A 21,681-nucleotide genomic window follows, 5' to 3' on the forward strand; every position below is an offset into this window, starting at 1 on the left:
AGCCTTAAAATTTGTCAGCCTACATTTAACCCACACTTAAGCAGTGAGTAGTATAAGATGAGCAGAGGAGAGAAAAGCATATGAGTCGGTGAGTTGGTTATAGAATGAAGAATAACAAATATGTATATCTCAGGGTATTCAAAATGCAGAATACTATATTTTGGGGCCTGATATAGGGGAGATATTAGCCAAGATCTCAGGTTTTTTTTCCCTCCTTCCAGAATTTAGACCAAACATGGCACAATGTTGCTTGTGTTTAACAGTTCTAACAAATGCTTGGTATAAGCAGAGATAGAAGTAAATAGCTAAGATGAGGCTGTTGAATAATTTGCAGATTTCCTTTTGCGTGTCGTTCTGCCTGGGAAGACAGTAGAGAGTTCAGACTGCGGACTGTGCAGGCAGATGCTGTGGTTCCAATCCTGGTGTCGTGGGCTGGGGTCTTCGGATGGAACTGGGCACGCAGGGTATTATAGGAATCCAGCGCTGTGGACAGGAGAGGGGGGGAAGCAGGCTGGAGCAGAGGGAAGAGCGGAACTGCAAAGCAGGTCCAGCAAAACCTCAGCCCACCCCATGGGGAGCCCCGAATGTGCACAAACCATTACATCTGTCCCCGAGAGCCCCCCAAAGGCCAGACCTGAAACCTCAATGACAATCAGTCCCTAGGTTTGAGCTGCCTTGGGAAGGGTGTGTTCTTGGCAAGGTGCTCTGTGTAGCTGAGGAAGACTGGTCAGGAGCTGACAGCACTCCCAGCATCTGGGGCAAGTCCTTCCTAGAAGGTGACTCTGGGGGGCACCTCTCCATGTCTGCCACACCAGGTTTAATTTTTAGAAGTTATGTAACCTCGGACATCTTACTTAAAACTTCAGTGGGGACTCAGTCTCCTTTTCTGTAAGATGGGATACTAACAGTACCTATCTCATAAAGTTTTTGTGAGGATTTAGTGAATTATTGTAAAGCCCTCAGAACTGTGCCTGGCACATAGTGGAGCGTATATAATAAATGCTAGTTACTATTCTATTTAGGTAATATTCCTCTCCCCTGATGGTAGCACATTTAATAGAGAAGGGTTGTAGCATTTTCAGACTTTGTAAGATATAGTTCACACTCTGGGAAGAAGGTCACGACAGCCCTTTTTAAAAAACAATCATAATTGGGATGCTTCGTGTTCTCCCCTTGTCACTTGATATTATGTGAACTGTATTGCGAGCAGAATGTGCTAATGACCTCTGAGTAATAGAATATTAACAACTTCTAATGAGCTGAACATCATAGTCAGAGAGCTATTTAGAAGAGATTTGTAAATTACATGATTCCATTCTTAATGTGTATGCATTCCACTCATAAAATAATATTTAATGATTGATAATTAAGGGCTTGATCTTTAACCCTCTAATGATTCATAAATGTTCATTTCTACTGTTTTGTAAGAGTCTCAATGGAAGTTTAAGGCCTACTGGAGTTTTTCAGTTTCTATAGCTTTGAATTTTTCAAATTTTCTTTGAAAAGCACTGAATACATCAAATAACGCCCATTAAATTCCATTCATGACTGAATTTGAAAGGATTGTGCTCTCATCTGAGAAGTGGCAAATTACCAATGATGATGACACACTGAATTATCAAGTAGGGAGAATTATTGAAGAAAATGGATGGTGGGGGGCGGAGGGTGAAGAGATGAGAAAAGGGGAATCTGCTAGAAATAAAGACCAGTTATTTCTTTCCGTCTGTTTGTTCACTGAAAAAAGTGTTACCTAGCACCCATTGTGTCCTAGGCAGGATGCTGGCTGCTGGGATGACTAGCCCATGAATCCTTCACGGTCTGTTTGGGGTTGCAGTTGGGCAGGAGTGCTGTGGGGAGATATACACAATATTACAGATATTGTAATAAAGATAGAAGGTGACATTGAGATGGGAGGCCTGCTCTTAGGCACTGACCTTGGGAAAGGCAAAAAAGGAAGTGACGTCAGAGACACTGCAGGTGAAGAACCATCAATTTGCTGAGGGAACAAGATGGAGGCCCACTCAACAAGTGTTAGAGTTTCAAGCCTGGGTGGTGGGAGACAGGGAATATCCTTAGAAAAAATAGGATATTTGGGGAAGATGATACATTTGGTTTTAGATATGCTATTTTTAAGTACATTGGCATATTCAGGTGGACGTATCAGGCAGGTGTGCAGGATTGTGAAGGGAACTCATGGATCAGAAAATAAAACTAAGGTTGCATTGGTACAATTGAAAACAAAGTATACATTTATGAAGTTAAACAGTTTGAGGTAAAATGTGACTGCACATCCCATGGTAAAATTTTCATAACTCTCTCATTTATTACATTGAATTTTATTCAATTGAAATGGCTGAAATGAATCACATAATTACATGCTTAAAGCTCCATTTGCTAGTGTGTCTGTGCTTGATTTGCTTAATTTTTCTCTTTCTAAGAGTGGCTAAGCTCAAAAGTATGAGGCCTAGTAATCTTTTTAAAAATATAAAATATCATTTGCTTGTCAAAATTCAACTAATGGAGAACACCATGCAGCAGAGTGACAGGCTGCTGTCCTCAAACCCCAGCTCGTCCCAATCCTCTAGCTAAGGGCTGCTGGCATTGGTGGGGATTAGTCCCGTCTTTTAAGTGAAACATGTAAACGCATATCTGTATATTTTGTATAAATGAGTTCATACCATGTATACTGCCTTGCATTCTACTTTTTTGCACAGAATAATATATTGTGGAACGTTAGTGAAACACATACGTCTTGTCCTTTTTACTTACTGTATACATTAGTATAGATGAAATATAATTCATTGAATCATTTCCCTACAGATGCATGTTTACTTTGCTGTTTTTCAAATTACAAAGCATATCTGCAAACATCCTTGCATCTGTACACTAATAAGTGTCCTAGAAGCAGAATCGCTAGGTCAAAGGGAATCCACATTTAAAATTTTGATGCATGTGACAAAGTGTATCGAAAGGGGCTGTACCAATTTATACCCCCTTTTAAAGGCTCCTTCTTTCCTTCAATTATTACAGCTGATTTTTACTGAGTTCCTGCTGCTTGCAAAGGAATTTATGTAGTTTATTCCATTTAATCCTTAAAAGAGTCCTTTGAGGTAGGTGCGCTGATTATCTTCATTTTGAGGTATAGGGAACTGAGGCTCAGAGAGATGAAAGATGATGCCCCAAGTCGCATGGGTACTCAGCAGGAGAGCCAGTATTTGCCAAGCGTGACATTAGAACTCATGCCCTTAACCACTGTCCTGTCCTGCCTCTCCACGGAACACAAGACCACAAATCTGCAGGCTACAGGGGCCTCCGGTGCTGTATCTGAGCCTCAGATTTGGTTCTGACCTTCTTGGGTGCTAAAAAGAAAGGGAAACAGTTGATTGCGTAGAACTAATTTCAAAGGCTTCTTTTAAATCAGATTGTCATTTCCCTGTGCCCGTAGCTTCCAGCTATCTTGTCTTGCACCCTGTGCGAGAGGAGTGAAGCCATGTCAAAGACCCTTTATTGAATCACATTCCTAAAGACTCAAGTTCTTGAGGGACAAGAGCTCAGGCCAGGGTGGGCCATACTCCCTGTGACTCTTCAGCATCTGCTAATAGTGACACAGTTTGTGTTCATTATTCTGATGCAACAGGTTTTTTGGGCAAGGGGGACAGAGGAGAGAAACATGACTAAGACCCTTCGACTCTTTGTGTGAATATTTAAAAACCATTTAAATAGATTTCTTTTTATCCCCTAATTTCCTGTTGATGACAGCACTGAAACTGCTTGTCTCATTTTTCCAATCAAAGCTTCCTAACGCAAAATGGCCTGGAGACTGAACAGCTCTTGAAGTTCTGTTAATCACAAGGTACAAGCGGGGTGGGGGGAGCCCAATAAATTGTTCAGGAAGTGGAAAAGTACTTAAGACTCAAGACCACTCCTTTCAGCTAACCTTTCACATTGCTGCTTTGAGGCTATTTGTGTGTGTGTGTGTGTGTGTGTGTGTGTGTGTGTGTGTGTGAGGAGTCCTTTTGTGTTTTACTTCAGAAATGATTTCATAAGGACCTTCTTTTAACAGACACCTATTACTTTCTCTCAAAAGACCTGGCTGGAGATAAACAGCTGGGCTCTGGCCGCTCTGATGCACCTGCCCTCAAAACATGTGACTCTGACAAGTCATCTTGAAGTCTGGAGCCATAGCCCACACTGGGGCCACCTCCCTGAGCTTTAGGATCTGGAGTGATGTGGGTTGAAATCCTGTCTTAGCCATTGTTACCTGTACGACATTGGCTACAGGTAGCATCGGCTACAGGTAGCCAGTGTCATATAGGTAACTTCTCTGAGTTTGCCTGTCTGTGAAGCCTCGGTGTCTCTATTGGGATAATAACGGTCTCCTGGGGTTGTTTTTAGGATGAGTGACAATTTTCTCTCTCTCTTTTTGTCATTTGCAAATCACACACCAGCTCTGTTCTTCATCTATTGTGGCAGCTGCAGGATTTCCACAGAGCAGTGGTTGTGGTGATCATATGCTTTCGTTGTGCAGGTTTGGTAGGTGTTGGGGCTTTGCGGCTGCTCGCCAAGGCTCTTTACGTAAGATGGAGAAAACATCTTTGCAAAGCTCGGGGTGGGGTGCTGATAGAGATTCTATGGGTTGGGGGTTCTAAAGCCCCTGCAAGTGCTCTTGGTGCATCTATTGGTCATCTACTTTAGCTCCATAAAACTTGGGCAAGTCACTTAACCTCTTTCTCTCAAATTATTTAGTTTTGAAAAGAAGATAATAATAGTCTCTCCCGCATACAGTTGCTGTGAGGATTAATGAGAACTTCACGTCACCATTGCCTGCTTTGTTTTTCCATTTAGGTACCTTTTGTGATCTCACTTACTTTAGCTTCCTTTTTTGTCTTCATAAATGGCCACCTTTCCCAAGGTAAGCTCCATGAAGCCAGAGGTTTTGTCTGTTTTGCTCGCTATTCTGTTGCCTGGCACAGCTCCTGGCACACAGGCATTGAAAGTTGAATGAATGAATACAAAATGTATGGAACAGTGGCTGAAACATAGTAAGTACTCCATAAATGTGAGTCCCTTTTAAAAAGTCATTAGCTGGGGATAATAAAACATCTAACTCATAGATTAGGATAAGAGAGCATATAAATAGTGTACCTGGCACAGTACACAGTAGGCCCTCAATAAATGGTTACTGGTTATGTATGAGTAAGATTGTCAGTCATTCTCAGCTAAAGTGTTTTGTGCAAAAAGCACTTATAGTAGTTATGTTCTCTTGAACTCTGTGTTTGCACACTCAATTAAAAACATTGATTTCACCTTTGGGTGAGGGGTAAGGAATAGGCAGAGGGTGTTAGGAAATGATAGCTGTTTTAAAGTGAATTCAGTTCATGCATCCAAAGAGTTCTCAATTCTGTTGTTAACACTGTGCTGGGCATGGAGGTAATGAAACAGAAAGATGAGCATGGCTTCCTCGCACAGCCAATCAGGCAGCAGCAGTGCCAGTTCTCAGAGGCAGCTATTGGAGGTGCCCTTTCTGCAAGGCTTCAAGTGACCCAGCAGTTTTCATGTAGGAAGTTATGCTCTTGTTATCACCAGTGATACATATAGATACCTACCCACCCACCCACTTATACATATTCATGACAACATTTGAAAAAATTTAAACCAATCCAAATGTCCTACGAGAAGGCGTTGTTTTAAACAACATGTTCAAATAATGGAATACTGTTTGACCATTAAAGATAATATGTGGAAGTATCTTTATTGATATGGAAAGACATTCACTATATATTTACTAAAGAGAGGTTACATCAGTTTGTTCTCTGTATCTATGAGTCTATTTCTGTTTTGTTTGTTCATTTATTTCGTACTTTATGTTCCACATATAAATGAGATCATATGGTATTTGGTATTTGTCTTTCTTAGTCTCGCTTATTTCACTTAGCATAATACCCTGAAGTACAATATGGGAAATATACTCAACAATATCGTAAAAACTGTAGTATCAGGGGGATCACATCATAAATCATATAAATGTCTAACCACCGCACTGTATACCTGAAACTAATATAAAATAATATTGACTGTCAACTATAATTGAAAAAAAATAGTCATGGGGATGTAAAGTACAGCATAGGGAATATAGTCAATAATATTATAACTATACACAATGTCAGATGAGTAATAGGGTTATTGGGGTTATCACTTTGTGAGGTATGTAAATGTCTAATCATTATGTTGTTTTGTATACCTGAAACTAATATAATATTACATGTCAACAGTAATTGAAAAATACATTTTTAAAAATTAAAAAAATAGAAGGTTGTAGTATGATCTAAATTTTGAAAGAGCACATTTAGGAAAAATTGCTACACAGAGTTATCAGATAACTGGATAAAGAAGATGTGGTACATGCATACAATGGAATATTAGCCATAAGAAAGATGAAATACTGCCATTTGCGACAATATAAATGGATCTTGAGATTATTATGCTAAGCGAAATAAGACTGAAAAAGTGGAGAACTATATGATTTCATTGATATGTGGGATATAAAACTGAAATCGACAAAGGAATAAGACAAGCAAAAACTCATAAACAAACAGGCAAAAACTCATAAACACAGACAATAGTGGTTACCAGAGGGTAACGGGAAAAGTTGGGGAGATACACAAGGGTAAGGGGGGTCAAATATATGGTGACAGAAGGAGATTTGACTTTGGATGGTGAACACACCATGCCGTCTATATATTATAGAGTTGTACACTTGAAACCTATATAATTTTATTAACCAATGTCACGCCAATACATTTAATAAGAAAATAAAATAAAATAAATAAATAAATTAATTAAAGTGTTCAAAATTTTTAAAAATTAAAAAAATGTTACAGTATGATTTAAATTTTGAAAGAGGATATACTTAGGAATAATTGATACACAAGATATTTTTTAAATTATTTTAATTATTTTGTTTTATTCTAATTTTTCAATACACATAGGTATTAGTTTAAGCACATAGAAATCTAGAATGACACATACCCAAATGTTAACAGCATCAGAAGGTTGGTTCTATTGTTTTCTGTGTGGTTATTTGTATTTTCTATTTTTTTTAAACTAAAATTTTCTTCATTATGTAATAAACTAAAAAAAAATTATATTACGTTATTTATGTCTAAGAGAATACACAAGAAACTGATAAGATTTGTTTGCCCCAGGGAGGGAAGCTGGGTGTCTGGGGAAAAGGGGTATGAGGAGGAGCTTTCACTATATACTGTCTGTACCTTTAAATTTTAAAATATATGAATGTAATAACTATTGGGAAAAAATTTTTTTTTATTGTAAATGTGGTCTGAGAAATGGCAGTGGTGACCTTTATTGGACTCTTGAGGTTGGTAAAGGAGTTTTCTTAGAGTAGTGGCAGCTCCTGCAGGTAGGAGATGGTGGCTGGGACCTCAGCAGGTGACTTGGGGAGGACGTACATGCTCCTTGTGGGAGGAGAGACCAGGCAAAAACACAGAGCAAATGCCTTGAGTAAAACTATGCTGCTGACTGTGCTAGTCTCTTCCTTCTCCCTGAAAATCCTCCAGGACTTGGGTATGTCTGAGAGCCCAAGATATTTAGCTAATAAATTTATTAGTTTTTTTAAAGACAAAAGTAGTACATGTTCGTTGTAGATAATTTATAAAATGCAGACAATGAAAAAAATTATTCATAATCCAATTAAAAAGATACTATTTGTGTTTTAATGGTAGTCCTCAGTTATTTTTCAATATGTATAAAATGCTTGCGTGTGTGTGCACATACATGTAGTATTATAGATGATATAATGCATACTGCTTTGTAACTTGCCTTGAACATGTTTGAATGCTGATGGATATGACCCAGTGAGGGCTGGGTAGGGAATAATGATAAAACATGTTCCAAGATTTCTTTTTTTAATGTTGCTTCATATCTTTTTAATGAAAGATATAAAGATTAGAATAGAGAATTGTGGTCATTGAACAGGCCCATTTATTCCTTTGTGCATGTATAATCCAGTATTCCTCCACCCTGACTAGCCAATGTCCATGGTCGGAAGTCTCATTTACTTAATGACACAGAGACCCCCAACACCTAGATTGGCAGGACAACAGACTTTGTGACACTGGGACCCCTTAGGATGGATCCTTTCTTCGTCCTGTATCCTCTGTCCTTTCTACTGGATCATTTCCATCAGCGTTCCAACATGTTCAAGCCTCTCTCATCTACCCAAACACCCTCCTAAACCTGCTCTGCCTTCAACTTCTTCCATTTCAGGAAATGTCTCCCATGCAGTTGCTCACATCAAAGAGCTAAGTGTCATCCTTGCTTCCACTTTTTCTTTCTCCTTCCACATTCAGTCCATTAACAAGTCCTGTAGACTTTATCTCCAACATGTACCCCCGATCTAGCTAATTTTCTCCATCTTCACTGTTACCACTCTAGAGCAAACCACTATCATTATTTTCCTAAATATAGGAATAGTCTATATAACTGGTCTTTCTACAACCCATTTTCTACACAGCAGCCAGTGGAACCTCTGACAAATCCAAATCCAATATCTCTTTCCCCTGTATAAAGCCCATTGCTGGCTTCTTCACATTTAGAAGAATACTCCATTTCTTCTCATGGCCCAAAGGTCCCTTACAGACTGGCTGTGGGGACAGAGTCCCAGAGAGCAGTTTCCAGGCTCTCGGCCTCACGTGGAAAGATGCTGGCTCAGGTAGTAGATGGCCATCAGGTGTGACTAGTTGGCCATCAACTGTTACCGGTTAGCCATTAGGCACTGAGGTAACTGCCGTGGCTACGTTGGTGGGTTGGTTGGTTGGTTGGTTGGCAGAGAAGCAGATGGCGGATTGCAGATCATGTGACTCCTGCTTCCTGTATCTCCAACCCAGCCACCAGTGAGAATATAGTGGTATGAACTTATTACCATATCTCGGAGCTGACTTGGAGCTGAGCTGTGCCCTCCACAACTAGACTGAAGGACAATGACTTGACTGGGAGCTGATGGGTCCTGGAAAAACACACTGTTTCCCAATATTCCCCACTTTAAAACAAATTTTTTCAAAAAGAAAGAATAGGTGGCACATATATACAATGGGCAAGGAAGGGAATGGGTTCTTGCCATCTGTGGGGTGTGGATGCACCTGGAGGGTACTGTCCTGAGTGGAATATGTCAGGCAGAGAAAGACAGATGCAATGTGATTTTTCTTATATATGAAATCTAAAGAACAAAATAAACGAAACTCATAGATACAGAGAACATTTTGATGCTTGCGAGATGGTCGATGGGGGAGGGCTAGGGGATGGGGAAAAAAGGGGAAGGGATTTAGAAGTACAAACTGGTTGTTACACTGTAGTCATGGGGATGTAGGGTATAGCATAAGGAATAATCGATGATATTGTAATAACTATGTGTAGTGTCAGATGGGTACTAGATTCGGGGTGATAGATGGGAGGGGAGTTGAGGGACAGGGTGAAAAGGCAAAAGGATTAAGACATACAAACTGGTAGTTACAAAATAGTCACGGGGATGTAAAGTACAGCACAGGGAATATAGTCAATAATGTGGTAATATTGGAGCCCCTGTCCATGGCTCCGTGGGTGCTCCTTTTTGGCCTCACCATGTCCTGCATTCTTGTGCGGGGAGCAGGAGCTGAGACCCCGCGTGACACTGGCTCTGTCCACATCCCTGGCCTTGCTTCATCTACTTTCCCCCCTTAGCCACTCTGGCTTTTTCCCGTTCCATGAACACTCCTATTTCGTTTGCTGCAAAGGAAGCTTCACCAGGGCACAGGCCATGACCGTTTTCTTTATTGCTGACTCCTTTCCATTCCAGTTCTGTGAGCATAATAGCTCTTTTATACATATTTTTGAACAAGCAGATGAATTTATGAGCTAGTGAGGATGATAAAAACAAGTGAACAAACTTCTAAAATATAAAGCCAAATGTGTTAAGTTTGAACTAAGTGGTCTGGAAGGTTGTGGATGGGCTACTTATTCTGGCTGAGGACTTACGGCTGAGGAAATGTTTCAGCTGGATATCAAAGATACGTAAGACTCTGCAGGCTGGGGAAAGCAGTAGGGTCTGAAGAGAAGAATGAGCAGTGATCCTGTTGAATCGGGACATAAAGTGTATGTAATGGACTTGTACACATTAGGCTTGGGAGGTAATTCTGGACGTGATTTTGGGGGACCTGTAGTGTCAGGTTTTACACAGTTCATCTGACAAAGGAAACATCCTTACCCTCCAGGGAACAAAATGATCATAGCTATAGGAAGATAAATTGGTTCAGGGACTTAGGTGGTTGATAGTCTGGAGCTGAGAGACAAAAGAAGAGATGTGAGGGTTACCCTAAAGAAACCATCAACAAGAATTGATAACTGATAAAAAGGGAATAAATGTGAGGTGAGGAACCAATGCAGACTTGAGCTTGGGTGATTCAGAGAATGGTGGTATCATTAATAGTAATAGAAAATCATGACGAGGATTTTTTTGAGAGGGAAGATGATGAGTTTGGTTTTTAACCTGTTGAGTTTAAGATACAGTTTAAAATACATGCAGTTTGTGATAGAATTTGGGACTAAAGTCAGGATTAGAGATGTGGTTTCACTCATTCATTCATTTGTCCGAGTATTTATTGAGCATCTAGCATATGCCAGGCGCTGTACAATCAATGGGAATATGAAGATAAGAAGCATAAACCTTGCCCCGGGAATTTCCTTTTGCTGTATCTAGCTTTTTGACCCAGGTTCAAGAGGAAGGTATTCCTTTATTGCTATGTATTTTTACCTGATCAAGATCAACAGTGTCACTATTGTGATGTGCATGGATGTTTATATTTTTCACCTCTACTATGATTGTAGGCTTGTATTAGAAGGAGTTTCATCATACAAACATAATTGCTTGTCATTTATAACCCAGGGTTCAAGGAAATCCTGATGTGATTATCAGAAGAAAGTTTGAGGAACTATATGTGTCTGACTTTGACCCTTGATTAGGTCATCTCATCTACATATCTAATAACACAGAGAAATGGCACTGGAAGAAGAGCCAAACCTATCAACTCCAACGTGCTCCAATGAATTTGAAAGGCTTCTGTTTCTCACTGGGTGTAAATCCCATGGGTAGTTTTGGCAAGGGTGTCAATCTGGAGTCATCTTCCAAAGGAAAACGAGACCACCTACACTCAGCCTCGGAGGAAGCAAGGACGACTAGTAAATGAGATTCTTGTTATTATTTTTCTTTTGGGAGAGGATGAGGTATTGCAGGCAAGGTGAGGAATACGACGGGGAGAAATCAGGAGGCAGAAATGTGAGGCAAATGGGGAGAAGAGTCTTGAGAAATGGGGACGTGAGTTTAATTGTAACCATGCACTTGAGCTTTATTATCCTGTTTGCTCAACAGCATGCAAGTTTGAACAATAGTTACCTTTCCCACTTTACAGAGAGAAATTGAAGCTCAGAGAAATTAAGTGACTGAGGTTACAGGACTAGAAGCTAGCAGAGCTGGGGCTTGACCCATAGCTTGGATTCCAAGTCTAGCATTCTTCCACGGTGCTGAACTGTTGGGAGATGCTGTGTGCTCTGTCCCACTGCTACCCCTTTGCTCAGGCTCGCAGCTGAGCTTCAATGTCCTTCTCTTCCTCTCTAGAGTTCAAGCCCTACTTATCCTCACATGCCACCTTCTCCTTAAAACTTTCTCAGCCCCTATCAGCTAGCACTCAACAGATCTCTGTCCTTACCTCTCTTATGGAGGCTCCTTTTCTCTATGGATTGCGTCACACCCTCTCCTGGCATTATGGTAGTTATGTATGGGGATGTTTTATCTCTACTGACAGACAGTAAACCCCCCTCAGGATAAGCCCTGGATCTGAAGCATCATTATTTTTTCACAGTACTTAGCACAACGCCTCGTAGGCATTTAATAAATATATATTGAATGAATGAGTGAGTGAATGCATCTTCAGGTCCCCTGATCTGAGCCAGCTGGATAACTGCTAGGAGTTCCCTTGCTTCTCCAATTCAGGGCTGGACTGATGTCACCTGGATGTCATGGAGGCGAATAGCCAGATGAAAAAAAAGAGGGCAAGGTTTGTTTTACTTTTCACAGATAAAAGATAGGAAGGTGTAGATGTAGTGAATGGATAGGCTTAGAACTGAGATGCAACCTGTATGATGATTGTCTGAAGGTCTTAGGAAAACACTTCCAATCCCTTAGCTCATGTACATTGGAATAATTAGCACTCTGGGCTGTGTACCTGTGTTGTGTCACAAAGAGAACAAAAATGTATTAAGTGTGTTATAAGGAGGTCAAAAAAGATGAAGGATACATTGAGAAGATGGCTTTTTCCAGTCATTTTTACAGTGGGTACACCCCATCATAGGCTGATGTCTAAATGATCCATTTTGGAGTCACGTGATTCTGTCTGCTGCTAGACTTCCTGGTGTGCTTGGAGCAAAGGAAATTAATTCAGGGGCTCATGGCTTACTTCCAGCACCCTGTACTGAGCAAGTGCAGCATGGCAGTGAGAGAGAACTGAAGATTAAGGATGAGCAAGCAAGTGGAACTGCTGCCACATCCCTGGATGAAATCATCCTGGTGCCAAAAAGATATTAATCACTCTCTCAACCATCAGGGGGAGACGTCCAGGAGAGCAACTCAACCTTAGCCTCTTCTCTCACTGCTTGGAAGAGGAATTAAAGACTATTCAAGCTTGGAACCAAGGAATGTGGGTTTAAAGAATGAGAACGTGCTGACTATGCTTTTAAGAAATCCATCTGTGTGTTATACTCAACCTTTTCTGGCATTCTCTTTGACATTTTCCTGAACTGAAGAACTAATAATTAGTTCTCTTATTGCAATGAATGCAGAAAATAGAAATCAGGAAATTCAGACAAAAGTGCATTAACACTATTTTGACCAGGTAAATTAAAATCAACAGGACTTTAGAATTTAAAAAGCTAACCATTTGAAGGCAGTCATTATTTTTTGCAGCAAAGCATTCTTGAAAATGGCACTGTAGATAGTTATTGTAAATCACATGATGTTTTCCAGTAGGAACAGTATTGTACCTGGGGGTCATAACGATATCATAAAAGCAATGGTAATACTGAATTGGAATACAGTAATACAGTAATTGAATATGGAAAAATTGTGGTCCAGATTAGAGCATCTGGAGTGATCAAGTGGGGTATCATTTTACAAAGCTTTATAAAATATAAAATATTACATAAATTCTAGCTACTATTATTCAACATGGAAATAAGGGTATTTTAATTCAAGAGGGTTGTTCCTTAAAGCCTACACAAAACAGAGCGTTATTATGTTAAACTTTTGACCTACAGTTAATATGCTACTTATAATAACAATATTAAATTCTAATTAGTGACAATTTTTCATGGTTTTCTAGAAATTTTAAGCTTTCTTTTCTTTAAGAAGGGGGAATTTGAAGATTCAGATCATTTCCAAAAGTTAGAATTGCTATTTACTTTCTTTCTTAATATATTTCTGATGATAGAGTTGATAATTTAAAATAATTTGATTTAGTTCAAGTAGCATATGCTCAGATTTATATACGCACTTCTAGTGATGCTTTCTCCCCATTTTTTGAAAAGCAAAGGTTTTTTTTTTTTTCCTACCCAACACAATAGTGATTTGTAGAGAATCTTGAACTTTAGGAGTTTTGAAGTGAGTTACATTCTATGTGCATTTTTTTTTAATGTGCCACTAGTTTTATAAAACGAAGGAAATTTATGCTATTCATGTTTTAATACTAGCAAGTGAAACTAGATTTTTTTTTTTAAAGATATACAAAGTCTGAAAATTAAGGTTGCAAAGTTGCCACTGTGAGCATACGTTGGCAGCACTGTACAAACAGCTCAGTAAGGTTTCATAACCCTGGTATATCAGTGTCTCACAGCTGTGTTTGTGTCGACGTGTGGTGGTGTCTTGTTGAGTGGCATTCGGTATTGTTGTTGCATGTTTTTGTGTGCCATCACGAGAATGTCTGAGCTTGAATTAGAGCAAAAAACAAACATTCAATTTCTTGTTAAACTTGGCAAGAGAGGAAGTGAAATCAGGGACCTGTTAGTCCAAGTTTATGGGGATAATGCCATGAAGAAAACAGCAGTGTACAAATGGATTAAATGTTTTTCTGAGGGGAGAGAATGCGTCACTGATGAAGAGAGGTGAAGGCAGCCAGTAACGAGCAGAACTGATGAAAACACTGCAAAAATTCATTGAATTGTGCATCAGAATCGTCAGCTGACTGTGAGAAGCACAGCAGGCCAAGTAAACATCGATAGAGAAACAGGAAAATCTTAACTGAAAATCTTGGCATGAGAAAGGTGTGTGCAAAAATGGTCCCGAAGGAGCTCACTGATGAACAAAAGCAAAGGAGAGTTGAAGTTTGCCAAGACCTTTTGGAGAAGCAAGACGATGTTTTGGGCCATGTTATCACTGGTGATGAAACATGTGGTACCGATATGACCCTGAAACAAAGCGTCAAAGTGCACAATGGAAGTCAGCCAATTCTCCATGACCAAAAAACTTCCGTCAGTCCAAATCAAGAGTCAAGACGATGTTGCTAATCTTTTTTGATATCAGAAGGGTTATTCATTATGAATTTATACCAACTGGACAGTTAACCAAGTTTACTATTTGGAAGTGCTGAAAAGGCTGCGTGAAAAAGTTAGATGAAAATGACCTGAACTTTTCGCCAACAATTCACGGCTCTTGCATCACGACAGTGCACCAGCTCACATGGCACCGTCTGTGAGGGAGTTTTTAGCCAGTAAACAAATAACTGTATTGGAACACCCTCCCTACTCACCTGATCTGGCCCCCAATGACTTCTTTTTTTTTTTAAACACTTTTTTTTTTTTTTTTTTTTATCCCCAATGACTTCTTTCTTTACCAGAAGACAAAGGAAATATTGAAAGGAAGACATTTTGATAACATTCAGGACATCAAGCTCAGATGACGGCTCTGATGGCCATTCCAGAAAGAATTCCAAAATTGCTTTGAAGGGTGAACTAGGCACTGGCGTTGGTGCATAGCTTCCCAAGGGGAGTACTTCTAAGGTGACTGTAGTGATATTTAGCCATGAGGTATGGAGCACTTTTTCTAGGATGAGTCTGCGAGGTTAATTGTCAGACCTTATGAATTAGTTTTCTTCATGCTAGAATAGAATGTTTTACCCCTTTTGTCCAAGACTAAGCATGGACCATATCAGCTAAATAATTTATTGGATTTACCAGTGACTGAAGACAGGGTCAGGAGAGACTTTGACGAAAAGCCTTATACTGTTTAACTTAATTACATTGACGATTCTGATGGTAATATATGAGAGGATGAGTGTTTAAAAGGTGAATATAAAATCTAATAACTAGGGAATAGAAAAAGACTTAAAATATAAGAATGCAAAACAAGGACAAAACAGGCTAATTTAAAAGGGATCCAGAAATTCATAGCCTTATAGCAGTACTTTGCCTCATGCTTGTTGAATTTTTCCTGCAATTACCTGAGTGAGGGATGATCTTAAAATAAATGAACAGGACATTGTAACGTTCCCAAGGCAACGTCGCAGGATATGTGTAGGAGGTTGTAACAGGCTGCGGGGTGAATTTTAATTCAAGATTTATTTAAAAGTATCACATTAGTTCTTGATAAACAACAACTGTATAACAAAAAGCTATTTTCAGGTTTCATTGATGTTTTAAATATTTAAGAAAAATTTGTAAGAATCCCATACACACACACACACACACACACACACAGAAATAAAATCACTGAAGACCTGTTAGTTTCAACAAATTGTGGTCAAGATTCATCCTATAAGATTCAGAAAATGTTTTCTGGAAGTATATGAAATAGAAAAGTTTAGCTTCATTCAGTCTTAAGGAACATTGTTTCAATCAGTGAGATACGTAATTTTTGTGTTTACTTTGATTCTCTTCATCTCATTGAGGTGATTTTTGCAAATAGTGAAATGTTCACATCTCAAGTACATAATTCAGTGAGTTTTGACAAATGCATACACTTGTATAACAGTCATCCCAATCAAAATAAAGAACATTTTGGTTAGACATTTGTATAATTTAAGAAGTGATTCCCCTGACAAGTCTAGTACGCACCTGGCACTATACATATTTATTACCGTGTTATTGACTATATTTCCTGTGCTTTACTTTACATCCCCATGACTACTTTGCAACTACCAATTTGTATTTCTTAATCCCTTCCCCTGTTTCACCCTGCCCCTCAACTCCTCTCCCACCTATCACCCTGATAGATCCAGTACCCATCTGATACCATACATAGTTATTACAATATTATTGACTATATTCCTCATGCTATACCCTCCATCCCCATGACTACTGTGTAACAACCAATTTGTACTTCTTAATCCCTTCCCCTTTTCACCCACCCTCAACCCCCTCCTGTCTGGCAACCATCAAAATGTTCTCGGTATCTATGAGTTTGTTTCTGTTTTGTTTCTTTTGTTCTTTAGATTCAACATATAAATGAAATCACATTGAATGTGTCTTTGTCTGACATACTTCACTCAGCACAATACCCTCCACTATGCGGGACATCTGAAATTAATATAAAATAATATTGAATGTCAACTGTAATTGAAAAATTTTATTGATGGTTTCCTTTGCTGTGAAACAACTTTTTAGTTTGATGTAATCCCACACGTTTATTTTTTCTCTTACTTCCCTTGCCCAAGGGGATATATCAGTAAGAATCTTACTCTGGGTAATATCTGTAAAGTTTCTTCCTATATGTTCTTCTAGGAATTTTATGGTTTCAGATCTTACATTTAAGTCTTTAATCCATTTTTAATTTATTCTCGTATATGGTGTAAGGAGGTCGTCCAGCTTCATTTTTTTGCATGTGTCTGTCCAGGTTTCCCAGCACCATTTATTGAATAGACTGTCTTTACCCCACCATAAATTCTTCCTTCCACTGTCATATTTAAATGACCATACAGGCATGGATTTATTTCTGGGCTCTCTATTCAATTCTCTTGATCTATCTGATGGACACTTGTCTCATTAGGGAGACCACCTCAGGGATGATGTAGATGCCTGATCATTGCACTGTACACCTGAAGCCGAAGCTGAACAATAATGAATGTCAACTACATATGTGTATTTATATATTTATATACACATATATGGTTACAAGAAGGTACAGCATTAGGAATAGAGACAGTGGAAATGTAATGGCTGTATACAATGTCAGAGGGGTAGTAGATGGGGGGAGGGAGGTTATCACTGTGTGAGGGATATAAATGATAAATGTTTAACTATTACTTTGTTTTGTACACCTGAAACTAATAAAAAATAAAATAAATAAGTAAATAAATAAATAAATAAGGAAAATTTTAAAAGGGAGGAAATAGGTGAAGGGGAATAAGAGGTTCAAATTTCTGGGTATGAAACAAGTCATGGGGATGTAATGTACAGCATAGGGAATATAGTCAATAATATTGTGATAGCATGGCATGGTGTCAGATAGTTGCTAGACTTACCATGGTGATCACTTCTTTAGGTATATAAATGTCAAATAACTATTGTGTACACCTGAAACTCATATAATATTGTATGTTACCTATATTTTAATAAAAATCTTAAAAAATGTAAAGAACATTTTCATCACCCTAGAGAGTTCCTTTATGCATCCAGCAAGTCAACTCCCAACTCCCATATATACTGTTATGATTTCCATCACCATAGATTATTTTGCCTGTGTTTGAATTTATATACATGGAATCATTCAATATGTATTTTTGTGTGTTTGGCTTTTGCTCAATATATTTTTGAGATTAATTCAGTTGCTGTGTGTATCAATAGTCCATTCCTTTAAATTGCTCAGTAGTATTCTATCTTCTGAGTAGTATCCACTCTTCTGTTGATGGGCATTTGTATTGTTTCCAGTTTATTGCCCATTACATTCTTGTACTACTGCTTTTGTTGATATACATTTCACTTTTTTTGAGTAGATGACTAAGAGTAGAATTGCTGAGCCATAGGGCAGGTGTATGTTTAACTTTATAAGAAACTGACAAACTGTTTCCCAAAATGATTGCATCATTTTACAATTCTACCAGCAATATATGGTATTTCAGTTGTTCCATATCCTTCTCAATATTTGCCACTGTCATTTTAATTTTAGCCATTCTAGTGGATATGAAATGGTAACTCATTGTGGTTCAAATTTGCATTCCCTAGTGACTAAAGAGACTGAGAACATTTTCATGACTTATTGACCATTTGTATATACTGTATTTGTTTGTGAAGTGTTCATTCAAGTGTTTTGCTTTTCTGTCATTTTTTTTCTTTTTGTCATTAATTTATAAAAAGTTAAGAAACATTCTGGGTATTAGTCCTTTGTTGGATATATGTATTGCAAATATTTTCTTTCAGTGTTTTCATTATTCTGTGGGAATTTCTGGATTCTAGGACATATATGTATGTATGTGTGTGTATATATATATATATATATATATATATATATATATATATATATATCTATATATATCAGGGGTGCCAAAAAAATGTGTACACATTTTAAGAGATGTTATCTATGCTCAAGTAGTAGTTCACCATAATCAGAAGTGTCTGGATGCTGATGGTAACTACTTTGAGTACCATTTGCAATTGCAGAAGTCAAATGTGACTTGTATTCATCTTTTTTTATCAGTATATATTATTACAATTAATACAGTTTTTTCCTTTCTTAAAATGCGTATACATTTTTTTGGCACCCTGTGTGTATATGTGTGTGTGTGTATTTAATTTGACTAAGTAATTCCAGATTGCTCTCCAGAATGGCAGTAGTCTGTCCTCCTACTAGGAGTACATATTCCTACAAACACTTGGCATCATTTAGCTTTCCACTTGTTACCAATCTACAAGGGTAAAGTAAGAACTCACTGTTGTTTTACTTTTCATTTCTGATTGCCAGTGGACTGGAAATCTCTTCAATGCCAGTTAACCTTTTTAGTTTTCTCTTTTGTAAGTTGCCTATTTATGATAGCGCCTGCTCATTTTTCTTATTGGGCTTATTTTGTTTATTTTATTTATTTGCAGGAGTGATGATCATATATTCTATATGTTAATCACTTGACAGCTTAAGAAACTAAAATACTTTAATTATAACTTATCAATGTTATCCTTGTTAAAATATTTGAATGTTGAAAAATAATAATTAATTTAAATAATAAGATACTAAAAGCTATCATTTTGTTAGATCACAAAATTATTTTTTATGTTTTCTTCTGTTAATTTTATATTTTGTCTTTCACATTTTGGTCTGTAACCCATTTAGAGTCTATCTTTGATTATGGAGTTAGGTAAGAATCTACTTCTATTTTTCTCCACATAATTAGCTATTTTTTTAAATGAGGAGCTAAGTAATCTGTCCTTTCTCAATGATTTGTGGTGCTACATTTCTTATATGTTACTCGTAGGTTACTGATTCTGAATTTCCTACTCTGTTCCATTGTTTTTATATATTTTTCTTGTGCCAGAACCAACATATTTTTATTAATATGGCTTTGTACTGTGTCTCACTATCTGGTAAGATCCCATATTTATCCTTCTGTGTTTAGGTTGACTTATCTATTTTTGGACTTTTACATTTTCATATAAACTTGGAATAAGTTTAAGAAGTTCCTTAACAACAACAAAAAATCCAACTGGAATTTTCATTGGGATTGCATTAAATTTGTATATTCACTTGGTTATCATATTCAAGTATAGTAAAGTGACTTTCCATTTTACAATTAATCTTCTCTTTCTTTATTAGAATTTTAAGGTTTTCTCCATAGAGTTCTTGTGTTTCCTTGTAGTGAAATACTAGATATTTTAGAGCTTCATTGAGTTGCTGAATGGTATCTTATTTTTTATTATTTTTTCTAGTTGGTGGTGCTGGTGTGAGAAATATTATTGGTTCTTATTGATGATTTTATATTTTTATTCCACTCTTTATTTAGTCCTAATACACTCATTTACTGTTGGTTGATGCACTTGTATTTTCTAGACTGATGATCATATCATCTGCAAACAATATTTTTATTTCTTCCAATCCCATCCTTATACCTCTAATTTCTTTTTCTTTCCTTTGAGAATTAACCATAACCTCTAAGGCCAAGTTAAATTCATAGTGGCACTCTGTGTATAATTTTGTTCTGTTAAATATATGTTTGCTATAGAATTTGGGTATAACCTTTACTAAGTTAAGAAAATTCTGTTTGATTTCTAGCGTTACTAAGAATTTTAAATATTCAAAAGTGTTGAACTTATTCAAATTCTTAAAAAAAAATTTTTTAGATTGTGGTAAAATATACATATAACATAAAATTTACCGCCTTCACCAACTTTAGTGTACAGTTCAGTGGCATTAAGTACATTCACATTGTTGGGCAAACATCATACTATCCATTTCAATAATAAATCTTTTCTGCTTAGATATCATATCCTGTTTTTCTTTGAAAATGTTTTGATTTTTGCCTTTTACACATGAATCTATTTTAGATTGATTTGGGTTTTTTTTGGGGGGGAGGGGCGAGGGTTATTATATAAGGTAGGAATCCAATTTTTATTATTTTCTTATAATAAATTGTTCTAGCACTATTTATTTAAAAGTCCATCCTTTCCCCCCAATTATCTACAATTTCATCTCTGTCATATATAAATTTTTGGAGGGGTAGGGAGAGGGATATTTAATTTCTTATTTAATTGTGGTAAAATACACATAACACAAAATTTACCATCTTAACCATTTTTAAATGTACACCTCAGCATATGAGATTTTTGGAAAATATTATCATTCTGTTATTGGTTTAAAATTTTATTGGACTATGGTTAGAAAGACAAATCTGTAAGATATTGATTATTTGAAATTATTGTTTTATATGGTCTATCACATTCAATTTCTGTTCATATTCTAAGCAGGCAAAAAAGACTAGTTACTTTTCTATAAATCTGTTTCCCTCTTTTTAAAATTTCAGGATTGATTTCGGGACAGGGATCCGAAAGCAAATTCAGTATCTTGAAACAGGTTACTTTCATTTTTATACATTTAAGTTCCTATTTAATTAGTAGAATGAGACTTTGTACCATTATAGAAAGATATTCTTAGTGAAGTCACATATAGATTTAGACATTTCTCTATTGTCATAAAAATAGTGTATTTTGTTTCCTCAATTTTCCTAAAGAGATGTGCTTTTGAAAGTTTCCAACTAACAATCCTGAGACAACTCAGAAATAAGTACAAGATTTAGATTATTGGGCCCATCTTTTGGGAAATATTTTGCCTCTTTCCCATCTCTCCACTCTGCCTCTCAGCACTCCTCACCAGCCACACACAGCAAAAACTTGGCTGTATCCACATGGCTTCTCTTATTTTAACCTGAAGGACTTATGCAAATAAATAAAAATGGTGAGCAGTTACTTGCCAAGGAGGGGGAGTCTGTAAACTGGGATACTCTTTGTTTAGCAGAACCTAAGATGAATGGAGGTATGCAGATCTGGTGGTAGAAGGTGGAATTCTTGCTGAACTGTTTTTTGTAATTATGGAGGGAGGCCCCAGGATCAGAGCAAGTGTCCCCAGAATTAGTTGGGAGAACTGAAATAGCAAATGGAGCATATTTA

The sequence above is a fragment of the Rhinolophus sinicus genome, linkage group LG14 (genome assembly GCF_036562045.2).
Source record: "Rhinolophus sinicus isolate RSC01 linkage group LG14, ASM3656204v1, whole genome shotgun sequence".
Classification (NCBI taxonomy): Eukaryota; Metazoa; Chordata; class Mammalia; order Chiroptera; family Rhinolophidae; genus Rhinolophus; species Rhinolophus sinicus.